Below are 14172 nucleotides of genomic sequence, written 5' to 3'. Positions count from 1 at the left end.
TTAAATGAACTTGTGCCTTCAACCAGACACTATACAAACCAATAACAAAAACAATGTGAACTTTACAATTTCACATTGCCCAGATCCAAATATTAAACACTCCACTAATTCAAAGACTTAATGTGCAAAAACGCCCTCTTTTGCACCCCTATTCAGACATGCAATTTGTCACCAGGTGTAGACATATGATCTTTTTTTTCGCAAATCTATTTGTCCCTCTTGCCATCAATATGAATTTTTCACAATGTGCTTTATGCTCTCCCACACAGAGTGTAACACTACTCCTATTTACAGTGGGTCATGAAAGGTAAGTCTATATGCATACACTGAAAAGAGGCTATTGCCCAGCTGCCTATTGAGTCAGACAAAATCTTCTGGGATGGTCAAAGATTCGAAGAGAATGGTCACCACCCATAAATCAGCGCATGAGCATAACACAATGGTAAAGATTCAGGTACGTGCTGCATTCACAGTCACGCAAAAGGTTGTTTTCTCTAGACTTCATTTTGCTTGGCCGAATCAGCCCACTGTTTTATTACTTGTACGTTTCATTACAGTCCTGAGAGCTACACAGAGACCCTGTGGGTTCTCATCAGTGGTTCAACTTAACTCATGTGCTGACAACCTAAATGCAACTTAAATAAAATTTTTGACTGTTGGACCTTTAAACAGCTCTCTGACCTTTTGCAACCCAGATGAGTCCTTTCCATGACATTAAGAGTGACACTGCGCCCCTAAACAACGCAACCAAATCTGGATCAGTTGTTGCATTTGAGAGGATCTGAAAACGTCTTTGGAATCATGCCGTTTCTGAAACCTGATGGCCGAAACAAGAAACATAAATGTGACAAATGCATTGATTTAATTGCATGACCTTTAACCTTTGGGGCTCTCTGTCTTTGGTGACTGTCGCATAGACTAGATCTGACTGTGTGAATGCATCTTACGTAAAGTAAGAACAGGTTTAGCCAGCTCTAACCTGTCAGTCATCCTCTACACAGCCTTGGCAGTAAGCAGTAGAACGCATTGCAGTGCCAGATCTCATGTGGACCAGATGAACATAAGCTACTATTTGGTATCACACTTTCACTGCAACCACTCACTGTGTATACTCTTAATCAGAGCTGCAGATAGCAGGATAATTTACAGAATTCAAGCCAATCTATGTTAGTGTTACCCTTCACTTCACCTGATTTCGGCCAGGTGATCAGAACTGCATTCAACTAACCTAAAATTATTTTTCTGTCTTGTCTTTATTTGTGATGTGTCCCGTTTTAGCATCAGAGCTGAGACTTTTAGATGTTTGACCTAATTCTGTTCTATATTTTCCTTCTTCATTTTTCAAAACCTCACAGTAAGTCTAAATAGAGCAGAATGGACCAGAAACGCAACCTTGGTAGCGTTATATTAAAGCGAGGAAACGTAAGTTACATCATAACATCTGACAGCTAACTGGATGTGCATGTCAGGTTTCTGTAACACTGCACTGAAGCAGATAGATACCATTTCAGACCACTGATTATTTTGAGAAGCTCTTTTGCCTTAGATCCACTGGCTAGACCTGAATGTTAAAAAGCATCTCACTTATCACTTATCTTGCTTCTTCTAAGAGCTTATCTCCAGCTTATCTAATGAGATATTTATGGCAGCGTCGGAAAAAAAACAAAAACTCTGTGCAGCATCACTTACATGACTTTGAACCATAAAGATGCTCTGCATACTTTCCAGGGTATCTCTCATTAACGTGACATGTGACTTCCCCCCCTGCTTTTAATAGCTGTCTCACAGGTAATCCTGGTGAATTGCTGAGCATCAGAACATCAACTGGTCAACAAACCAACACATTCTTTCCCATCACAGCTGTTTTGTGTGACAGAGCAGTGGTGAATGCGTTGGTTAAGCAGTTCCTTCCAGATTAGGAACCTAAAGCACCGCAGCCCCTGAAACAGGAACTCACAAACATATCTGCTTTAATTACAGATGACATTTTCTTCTTTATAAGTCATATTCACAGTGTGTATTTAAGGGTGCGATGACTTTACACTTTTCTTTGTCTGTCTTTGCACTCTTTTGTCTCTGGCTTGCAAGATGTCCATCTTTGAATGGAGGCACCCTTCCATTAATTATTAAAAGAAAATTCCTATTGTGAACCTACGAGTTTTGAGCTGTGCAGAAACAGTAATGGAGCATTTCTCAAAGTCAAGCCACTGACTTGGAGACCCACTTTTACATGTGTGCTTGTGGGAATTGCATATGGAACGGCTTTAGTGAATCCCATCTACATCTATATTTTATACTCAGGAAGTGTCAGTGCATCCGGTGGAGTAGTAAACAGTGGCATACATTCAAGTACGTAAGTTTTAAACATCAGAGTTGTTTGATATTTGGTTTGAAATTACAGTAATTAGGGTGTCTAAGTGATACAAGTCTCTATTTAACACCTCAAGCCACAAACAGCGATGTAGTTATAACCTCGGTTGCCAGGGTGGGTGAGGCTATTTGCTGGAGCGTTAGTGAGGTCTTAATCAAGTGGCTTGCTCTGCCTTTCATGTTTGCTCTACGTTTTATGTGTAGCTGCATGTTTATTTGGGCCCAGGGTTAGTGAATATGTAGCTGCAGTGCATGTGTACACTAATTTTGCTGAGATAGTTTGATTTTTTACTATGCAAGTTATGACTTCCTGTAGCCTAGTGGGGTATTTGCATATGAGAATATGAGATAAACAGATACAGATGGAAACCTTGTCTGTCCCCAGAAACATAGTCCATACACATATTTCCCCGTTATTCCATTTGAGATGTGTGGTAATTGCTTGTTGCTGGTACATAACTCACACATAAAGGGGAAAATAAATCCATATTGAGGTGCACTCAAACAGTTCTTTTTCTAAAGGGATCTTGTTTCTTTGAGTTTACACAGGAAATCTTGAGTCCAAACAAAGGCAGGAAAACAAACAAACAAGTGACTGAGACAGGGGCTGACGGCCGAAGGCAAAGGCGGGACCAGTCAACAGAGCAGCTGGACCTTTTGACCACTCACTGGCTGCTGTCCATCCTCAAACACTGGTGACCAATTAGGGACCACTGGTCATCTCAGAGCCCCAAAAGGCCTAACTTTACTCTGTCTGTTGACTCGATTTGTTGTTGGACAGCTTGTCACAGATTGACAAATGGGATCACTTTACTAAAACAAACAAGTTGATGCATGAGCTGGAGATACAGCGAGTCAGTCAGATCTTGATTGCTTTTCTCTGTTTCTGTAAAATCCCACAAACAGACAGTAATAGACTCCGGGGTCTACATTAACTGCTACAATAACAATAGGCTATTAGCATTCGGTTTGGCTTGTTGATCCATGAAGCATTCCATGAATACCACACTATCATAATTGATACGCTACACTTTAGCCTTTGTAGTCTCTAATTGGCTCAAGCTCTCCCAAAATAACTACAAACAGCCGCTGAAACAAGAGAAGGTTCGTTTGCGCACAGCATGCTAATTATGGAATTGTTACAGGGTAGAAGTAGTAACCAACCACTTACAGTAGTGTCATGATAGTTGCTGGACCCCATTCCTGTATCTCTATTGGGGTTTGCTAGTATTATCACTCTTTGTTAATGGTCTGTTGGTAGAGCAGGAGGGAGTACAAAGGAATCCTTTAGCCATTTGGTAGATGCTTTCATTTTAAGCACATTTGTGTGGCCAAAGCACACACATTCTCTGAAATCAAAATCTCTAATGCTAGGAGTCTTTGAAGGAGTAGGCGGAAGAAACAGCTAGCCCGGCCAAGAAATAGTCCAGCATTTAACCTTCTGGAAAACCTCCAACTTGTCATTTTCACATTTCAGTTTTTGTATAGTTTAAAGAAGCAAGATAAGACACATTAATTGGTGAATTTTGAGGTGTTGTTAGTCGAATTTTGTTACTGTAACACAGCTGTTCCCCCTAACTTCTAGTCTTTAGGCAAAGCTAACTGTCTCCTGGCTCCAGTTTCATACGAGTGGCATCAATCTTTTCATCTGTTTCTTCCAAAGAAAGTCAGTATTTTGAGTATATAAATGTGTTTCCCAAAATGTAAAATTATTCCTTTCAGTTATTCTTTGGAATTTTTTGTTCACATTGGAGAGGCTCCTTCCAGCAGGACTTCAAATTTAATGTATTTTCCTGCTATTATATCTGCCATCTGCAATCACACTTCCACTTCTTCTTCGCCACAATAGTCATGTATGAAAGAGCTGCATCCTTGAAAGGGTTTTAAATAGAGGTTCCACTCTTTGATTTAGGTTTACCCCAAAGGATGTTAACATAATTATGCAATAATCCTGCTCCCTTAGGCATATATTGTTTAACAGTAATATTTCCACCTGACAGGCTGGGTATGACCAAATTATGATGAAATAACTGTTATTAAATTACACACAGAAAAAGCAGACTTCCAGTAGTGGTTTTACATATAAAACTAGGCACCTTTATAGATGTTTACCAGTCTTACAGCCATATAAATTCTACTATAGGGTAGGTAGTGGTGGTGCTTCTGAGTCTGCATAACATGACTTTGATCTTTGGCCAATTTGCGGGGCTTTAAGTTGGGTAATTTCAGCAGGGAATGTGCATGTGCAGGTGGAAAGTCTGGGGGATTGCACTAGTGGACTTACACAATGCTCCCCCAGTGTGAGGCGTGCTGACTGAGGAAGGTTTGTAGGGTTCCAGGCAGGAAAACCAGGGAGTTGGGGGAAAGACAAATACTGACAGGGTTCAACCAGGCCATGCCACCAAACAGATTTGAGTTCAATGCATTATCTTCCCTCCTCTAGCGGATGCAGGTCTGCATCTTTGTTCGTGTGGGTGAGCGTCCCTGCTGAATTTTTCACGCCCCTCTAAATGTTATGCCTCAAACATAAATTGTCAGAGGATCAGACCCTGATCTTAGCTGGCTTCCGTTGCTTTTTTTCCATCTTTGTGTCCTCCCGCAGCCTTTCATTCTTATCCCAGACGTTGCAGTGCTTCTGCTATTAATTCCCCAGCGGTGAACTGAAGCTCCTTTAGGCATGCTACATTCCCCAGGCCGGTCTTCTCTTGCCTGTGAGATAGCGCAGAGCACAGAACCTGCACTACTATTAAGATTCCTTATGTTACCCAGATAAGGGACATAAGAGGACTTCTGCTTTTTCTCTGTCTCTACTTTCTTTTTGTATCTATAATGTCTTCCTTCCTTCCTCCTCCGCCGTCACAAGGGATTCATAATGCTCCTGTATTTGCTCCATCTCTCTCCCTGTCTGAGATTTCAGACTTTGTCCAATCAGAACTAGCACACCGGCTGCGTTGTTGCGTCACTCTTGGTGGCTCTTTGACGCTCTGCTTTGTTGGCACCCCACACTACAACCAACACCTCCTTAGGGATCTCTCTCCCAGCAGTTATCCCCTTGTTAAAAGAAACTTGGGAAGACTGATATTCTACTCCAGGCAATGTTTCATATATAGGTATAACAACTGTGTGCAATTGTGAGACTGCAACTCCAGGGAGAAACTGATGAAGAAATTCACACCTTTATAAACTCAGCACAAGCTTAAGAATTGCTGTGGTTGAGAGATGTTGCCTGGAAGCTATTTGTATAAATTCTTACCCTGCTGTATAAAATCCCTTTTCAGTATTATCCTCTCATTTCTTGGCAATGGGAACCATTTGCAAAGGGCCAACCCAGAGGATAGTGTCTGTTTCCCTCATAACAGGGGCTGTACATCTTCAACTGCAATCCTGTGTAGCTTTCCGCGGTACTAGGCTGTAATTTAATGTGTGCCTGTGGAATTCACCGCCGGGTCATATTGCTTCTGTAAAATACCATCAACAGCTTTGTTCCGCCACAAAAAAATACATTAACAAAATGAGGTCAGCCGCACTTCTGGGCGACACTTTACGTATAACACATTACTTTTTACAGACTTGTTAAAGGCTGAAAAATGCCAGATAACCAGATTTACTGCCCCAGGTTTTAGTATCAGCACTAGCAGGCATAGGTTTTTGCATTTTACTTCAACTTGTGGCACTGTGATTGTGGAATTTGCTCTGATGAAAGGTGTCTTTCCATGCAAGGTTTTTTCATGTTCTTGTAGATTAGTATCCTGAGGATCATCAGCATGGGGCTGTGCCAGTACAACTCTGTCAGCACCTCTGCAAGACTGACAGGCTGATGGAGGAATGTTTTTTTGGCGGGCGGGGGTGGTCTTGGAAAGGTAGACTGAAGGTAGTAGCTACTTAGAGGAATCTGCCCCATTCCCTAAATTCCTTGCTAGGCAACCTGCTTCAGAGGAGCGTGTTTCTTTTGGAGATGCCTGTTTGTCCAGCAGCAGTTTTTTCTGCAACCCTGGAAAACTTTGGGCCCCTGCTCTGCACCCCTTTCCACAATCGCTTAAACTCTCCTTTCTCCCTCCCTCCTTCCAACCCTCTATCCCGTGGAAATGCACTATTGACAGATCTTTATCAGCAGCCCCATCCCTGCTCGGGCTCGCCGTTCTGCCTTTGTTTTATTTCACCGACCAAGCGCTGAGCCAGGATGAGGGATTTGTGCGCGCTTCCCTCTGCAGCTCTGCAGTCCTAATGTGAAACTGGTGTATTTGTGGTCGTGACAATCCTTTTCCACTCTACGAATGTTGCTCTGGATGATAATAACATGGGTCTGTGCCTGGGGGACAACGCAGTGTGGTCAGGGTCAGCCGCAGATGGTTGTGCCTGTGGAGGATATAAACAGCGGAAATGTCAAAACAACCCTCGGACAAGTAAAGGCAGAGGGATATAGAGAAATACTGAGAAAGCGAGACAGAGAGGGGGTAGACAACATGCCAATGAGCATGAGTTAAAGACAGATGGAAATGGGCATTATAAAGAAGAAGACGACCCTAAATATAGACAACACGTAGAAGACATGTAGAACTGGCTGTTTGTCCTTGCTGGTGTGATTATATGGTGATGGTGAATGGAAAGTATGTTGAGCAGTATATAAAACACAAGGCTGTGGGCAGGAGGTGTCACCTTTCCTCCCTCTGGGCTGGGGACAAACAGGCCAGATGAGTCTCCAGAGGGGACCAATTTCACCCAGCCACTCGGGCCGCATCGTACTCTAAAACTGCACCACATTCCCCAAAAAGCACGACCACCCAGGCTTCTATAGGGTGGAAAGGACAGTGAGAACAAAAAGTGTTAATCCATCTCAGCTCTCTCTATTGGCAGCAACCACATGACATCATATGTGAAGCCAACTGCTTGTGATTTCATTGTTTTTGTCCTTTTCAACCTCATTCCCTGTTTGTTAACATCTCTTCATTCATCTCCAGAATTTTCCCTTTCAAGAAATTGTTAACTAATATTATCTGATCAACAAAATAGGCCCAAATAAGTCACTGAAAGGACTATTTTTGACAACTACAGCAACATTGTACCCAAACAAATTGCTGAGATCTAATAGAGCAAGAAACATGAGTGGTCACACAATCATGAAAATAGGAATAACGGCCAAAACTACCAAAATAAAACCAAATTTGTAGATTATTTTCTATATTGTAGGTGTTTGCCTTAAGGAGAAGAAACTACATTCAAGAAACAAAAGAAACTATTTGCTTGACCTCAGGAGGTCACTTGTCAGGAAAATGTAGACATGGGTTGTTGAAGGCATTTGAACAAACAAGTGATGCTGTTATTTGCCTCATGCGGGTAGTCTCTTCTGCTCGACCTCATGTCAGAGACATGAAATATAGAGAAAAGTGCTTCTAAGCTGTCTGATTCTTTCATAACATGACTTGAGTGCCTTTCTTATATTTGATGGTGGTGAACACAGTGTCCTTGATGTGCTTTTGCCAACCAAACACTGATGACCAGATTGGTGATATGAAGGAAAGAGCCCAGAATAGAGACTGGTGACACATCCCATTGCACCATCTTTCAGTCTCTGTCTCTTTGGCTCGCCTTCTGTTTCTGATGTATTCACACACACACACACTCACACACACGAACACTCAAGGTGGCATTACTGCATGACTGGCAATGTTTCCTCACAAAGACAGTTTGCCTGTCAATCAACACTTCCCCAATTAGACACACTGTATCTGTGAATATCATCTGGTTTCATTTGGGCATCTTTGCTTTCAAAACGATCTGTGTCTGTCGTTTATTTAGAATTTAATGAGGTGGGGACAGCGAAAGAAAGCTGGACCATGTGCAAGGCTTCTGTGCTACTCTTAATAACCGAACTACAACTATTGTCACAGTGCATCATTACCATTTCCACTGTGTGACTTCTATTGTACACTGTGCTCATTAAAAGTGTCACCAGAGAGATTTCACTTCTTTAGCTCTGAAATAAGCCGGCCCTTGGTCTTTGAGGGATGGATCGGTCTAATTAGCCAAAAAGAGGACTTTCCCCTGAGATCAGCCTCTAAAAACACACATTTGACCTTTTGAAATTTTGGAAATCAATCCAACACCTGTGCCAGGCAGGGAATTACTTGAATCTGATGTCCAAGGAAACAATTATTATCTTTGTGTGTGTCTGAGTGTGTGTGTTTATGTGTCAAGGTTCTTGAAAACATTTTAAGGTGTAAATCGTTGTATTGGAAGTAAGCCTACACACACACACACACACACACACACACAGAGTCAGGGGTCATGCTGGCCCATTAACAGCCAGTCTTCTGTGGCGTTCACAGACAAACACTATTATAATATTTATGACTCATTTTCAAAAGCTGCCATGCACGAGAAAATTAGATAAATGTTTTGTGGAGAAATGACATGTGGGTGATTGTGGCTGAGGTAACAGTGACGGATTGTGACCATCTGATGAAACGCATCAATCAAATGCTGGTTTTAGTTTTCCACACTAAATATTTCTCATGAACTGAAGCCTTGGACAAAATGGAGGCTGTACTGACGAGAATTTGGACTGTGATTCAGGCCATAACAAATGCATGGAATAAGCCAAGAAAACTGGAAAGGGATTTGTTTGCAATTTGAGCAGAAAGCTTACACTGCAAGTCATGACTGGTTTAAAATGTTTTTTATCTTATGAAAATATATGTATTTTTCTTTTTCACTCAAATTCGCATTTATAGAGATTGCTGTCAGTTGAGCCTACACTTACAGAATCCTTAATGTGAACCAACTCAGTTGCTAAAATGTACTCTGTAGATAATTTTATGCAGTCTATATTGGACCGCATCTGCATAGAGGGGTGCACAGGGTTCAGTCCTACTATATATGTTTTCCTGTCTCTATGGATATGTAACATAAAACTCTGTACATCTACTCCCATATTCACACATTCAGTTCCCACCTTGAGTTCATTCAAGACTGTGATTTGACCACTATCCTGCTACACATTGTTAAGGTTACAAAAGTGGTGATGGCCAGAGGTCCTGCACCAATTAACCAAAAGCATACATGCTCAATAAAGCCTTGCTCTACATTATCACATTACACAGTGCATTATTGTAGAATCACTGTAGAATCTCAGAGTCAGAAATCACTGAACTTGAGGTTTTTCTTGTAGCTCATCATACAATAGAGGCAGCAGCCACTTGGAGATCAGTTATAGCAAAGTCTGAGTAGCTGTCAGGGAAACAAAAGGTGTTGCCACTCAGGTGGTGTAGCATAACGTCTGTGTATACACTCCTGTCAACTGCTCTCTTTCTCTTGTCTAAGTGGTTATCCATCAGTTTAACCCTACACTCCTTCACTGTCTCCTCCATAATCAGTGTGGTGTGGAGTGATCCCAGAACCAGAGGGGATCAGCCGGGAGCAACGAAGGGTGTCATCGCCCTCCTTTTCCTACTTCAGGCATGAGGCATTTGAGACGCTGTGCAGTGCGTGCAGTCACACAGACACACTGCACAGACATGCACAATGCTACACTGACACACTTCCAGGTCAGCGGGGTGACGGTTGGTGTGTCGGAGCTGTGTCCATCACTGTGGATATAGTCTGTCACCATCATAATGGGATGGGATTTAAAAATATGCCTGCAAGAGAGGAAAATGGCACTCTACAGCACAGGTGGAGAAAGCTTGTTTAAGTGTTCCCATTTTCTGCAGGCACTTTTTGATGAAGACAAATTATTGTCTTTCAGTCGGTACTGAAATAGCAATTGAGTTGGACAATGGGGCCGATCAAGCCAGTATGAGAGTATAAATACAGGGTAAATTGGGAGCATAATTCATTGTCAGTGCATATTGTTCTGGGTTATATTAGGAAGCAGTTTATTCCACAGTGTGAGCACGAGCCAAGAGAGGATCATGTTGCACAAAAAATATCCATCTTTGAAAAAGCACATATCCTTCAAAAAAACAAGTATTACAAATGATTGTTCCATTTTTCACTTGCTTAAAGACAAACACTATTTTTAGTCATAAGCAAACTTACGTATTTAGTTATTTTTGAAGTCCTACAAAGTAAAACAAAGCAGTGCTTCAACTGGAACCTCCAAAAACAGTTTACTGTGAGGCTGAAAGCTTAAAAGCTGCACTTAACAATAATTTTATAATAACAATAGGCCAAAAGTTACATGTAATGTGAAATTAGTTTCCTTTTATGACAAATGGACGTATACAGAGTTATCACCCAACTCTGTGGCTCATTGTTTTGGTTGTACTGTCCTCAATGTTAAAGTTCTTGTTCACAAATCTGTGAAACTCTGTTTGTCACCTTCTAGTGACGAGCCGGTGAGCATAGTGCAGCATCTAATGGTAAAAACACAGATATGCCATTTTTCTCAGGAAATGGTGTAGACCAAAACAACGCATGAAGCAAAGTAAATATTGGACTTGTTGTACAGCTTAATGTAAATAGGCAACTGTTAACTGTTGGGCTGACATGTTATTAATAAGGCCAGTTTGTTTTGGAGGGGACCAAAAAATGCATTAAGGCGGCTTTAAGGCGTTGTTAGCTTACCCAGTTTTAGCAGGTCAATTGAAAGATTTGAACAATACAGACATGAGCAGAATTTATTGCAGCTAAACTTAAGTTGTACAGAATGTTCTGTATGTATTATCATTTGACTAAAAAACTAATCTAATGAATACAGGGTTGACAGTGCTGACTCTAAACTTTTGCAGTGATACTCATGTCTTCACAACTGCACATAAAAGATTTGTGCTAACGTGAATGGCTATTTAGGACTTTCCTTCAGGGCAGTTAAACTCATGGTGAAGAGTACAATAAGGCATCAGAGGAAAATGAGACTTGTTCCAGTCTGTTATTATGGTGATACCACAGTACAATGCCAGACAGATGTCACTGTGAATGAGACAAACTATGATGAGTAGATTGAAGCGGTGTCATGAGCCCCAGAGTTTAAGAGACATGAGTCACTCTGCAGACAGTTTCTTCACTGTTGTTTCACGTACTCAGCCATCTGACTGGCTCATTTTCCCAAACAGGAGACGTCAGCAACATAGTTCTGGACTGGCAAAATAGAGGAGTGTGTGTGTGTGTGTGTGTGTGTGTGTGTGTGTGTGTGTGTGAAACAGAGAGAGAACAAAAGAGAAAGGAAGAAACAAGGTGATTGTGTCTCAGCTGAATTTGCTCACAGTCATTTGTAAAATCTTCCTAATGACTCGACTGCAGACTTTTAAATAAATAGTTGCAAATGAGTTGACTGGCACCACACTGTAATGACAAAAATCCCCCCAAAAAGTGATTATGTTTAGTCTAAACGAACACCCTAATCACCAAAACCTGCATATTAGCTTTTGGGAATGGCTCACAGAATATTTCTATCAATTAAGAAGCCATTATTTTATTAGTTTATGATTTATCTAAAATTACCCCTGCTGTGCCAGTTCCTCCAAGATATCTCTAGTTACCCATAATACAATATAAACCACATATCAAGTGTCCAGTGTCATAAAGCCAAATTGGAAACACAAGAAGGTCTGACATTCTGTACAGATTTATGTTGGGCTCATGCTCTGAGGATTTACACCCTTTTGCCTGAGCACAAACCACAGCTGAAATAACCCAAAATGGTCCAAACCCTCAAGCAGTCAGTACCACTTCAAGTGGTACAAGAGTAGCATAAATTATATGGGACATTCCCTATTTAAGTGCTTTAAGTGTATGGAAATGCAAAAAAGTGCAAAAATGGCGTTGTCCTTGCAGCGTATCATAATAATCAAGTATCAAATGGTTCTATAAAGACACAACTAAAGGAGGGTGCGTTTTTTTTGTGTGTGTGTGTTTTTATGAGGAGGGGGGATCCAGCAGCTGGATCAGTGATGCTTGATTCAATCTGATCTTTGTCAGTGCCCGTGGCCTGTCCACCAGCTGTGTCCAAACAACCCACACCCTCTGCCTGTGTCTGGGAGCTTTGACTGGAGCAGGTAGTGGTGGTGGTGGTGGAGGGAGGGCGGGTGGTGAGGGTGTGCGTCAGCTGAGGGTGTACCAAAAGCTCTCTTTCTCCACGCTACAGTAACTTCTGCTTTTGACATGTGGACGCCCTGGGCCCATCTATCCTCTCCCTGAGAGCTCAGCTGCTTGTATAGGCAGGGGTGGGAAGACAGATTTGGTGTAAGCTTCCTGCTTTAAAAGTCATAATCTGTGACATTTTTATTTATGTATTGAAATGTCTGTTTTCTCTGCTAATAACATCTAGCTGGAGTGTTGAAGAGTTAAACTTCACCTCCATAAAATGACACCACAGAGTTCATTACAATAATTGTTACGCAAAAATACTAAAGCAAAGACAACTAATCAGCAAAAGTGTCATCCAAATTAGCAGAAAAAAAAAATTTGTACGCAGTACTAAGCTCATGAAACTCTTGCTTTGGCCACTCTTTGGCAGTCTTTGCAACGTTAAATAAGCTATTTAGAAGAAGAGAAGAGAGCAATAATAAAAACCATCCTCAGCGGGCAAGCTGGCTTATCCAAGTTTTGTTCCACGTCACAAAGATCCTCCCTCAAAGGAGCCGAGGGAGAGACTATAAGAAAAACCTGGATGAAATAAGAAAGATGCTGCTGTGCAGATGGTGTATCTTAATAGATATGAGCTCAGTGAGCTGTGATAAGGGACCATGTTGTCTTTGAGCAGGGAAAACATGCGATCCCTGCTCAGGGGGCTGTGCAGCATCTGCAGCCAGACATTAATAGATGACTATGAGTACTAGGTTGACAAATTGAATGCCACCGATGAGTAATGGCAAGAGACTTGTAAAACAGAGATTGTCACAGGAAACTACAGACTCAATTGTTCCCAAATGCACTGGTGCATGTGCACTATAATAGACGGGACAGACCCAAAATACTGAATAAAAAATTCCCTCTACTTAGCAATTTTTTGGGGGGGAAAATAACTTTCCTTTAACTGAACTAATGTATCAAATGACAACATGAAAACATGTGACATTGTGAAACAGGCTGTACACCGTTATTAACCTACAGAGAATTATGATCTCAATCTGCCTGGCCGCAACTGTCCGCTTTGTAAGTAACTGTTTTTAGAGGAAAACCTCTAAAGACCTACAATACAATACCTGCTCAGTACCAAACAACATTAAGTCAGACACTGTTGGATGCTAGCTGGTGACCACAGTGGAGCATATAGCAGCTAAAGAGCCAGATATTTCTCCCTGGAATTGGTAGAGACCAAAAATAGAAGTAAAAGAGAGAGAATATTGGGCGCACAGTAAAAGCATCCATTGAATGTGGTTTGGGCCCATTAACTTTGTATGGGGCACGAGTGAGTTGCTTCTTAAAACCGTGTGAGATTCCTGATGACACAGGACGGACCATCGATGCAGGAAGAGGCTACTATGTAGACTTCTTTTGGGGTCCCACGTTTCTATGTGCCTGACCTCTACAATTTGTGCCTGACCTTTACAACTTTACACTTTGTTCGCCTCTGGAGGATTTTGTCCATTTAATTCAGCAGGTGAACAGATACACAACTGCAAATCCACAAGGAATGATAATGTTGCTTCATAACCGCTGAATGTGTAAATAAGCAACAGATATGATGATGTGTCATTCCTGTCTTCAACTTGTTACTGGAGCCACTGAGTAGCCAAAAAACACATTTTGGCATTTTGTAAAATACGTTTATTTGCTTGTGCCCAGCCAGGAAATAGCTCAGCACATAACGCCCATAAAACCGAAACTATTCCTTTGATAATCCTACTACTACCAGCATTG

This window comes from Pempheris klunzingeri, chromosome 5 (genome assembly GCF_042242105.1).
Source record: "Pempheris klunzingeri isolate RE-2024b chromosome 5, fPemKlu1.hap1, whole genome shotgun sequence".
Classification (NCBI taxonomy): Eukaryota; Metazoa; Chordata; class Actinopteri; order Acropomatiformes; family Pempheridae; genus Pempheris; species Pempheris klunzingeri.
This window is presented reverse-complemented; position numbering follows the sequence as displayed.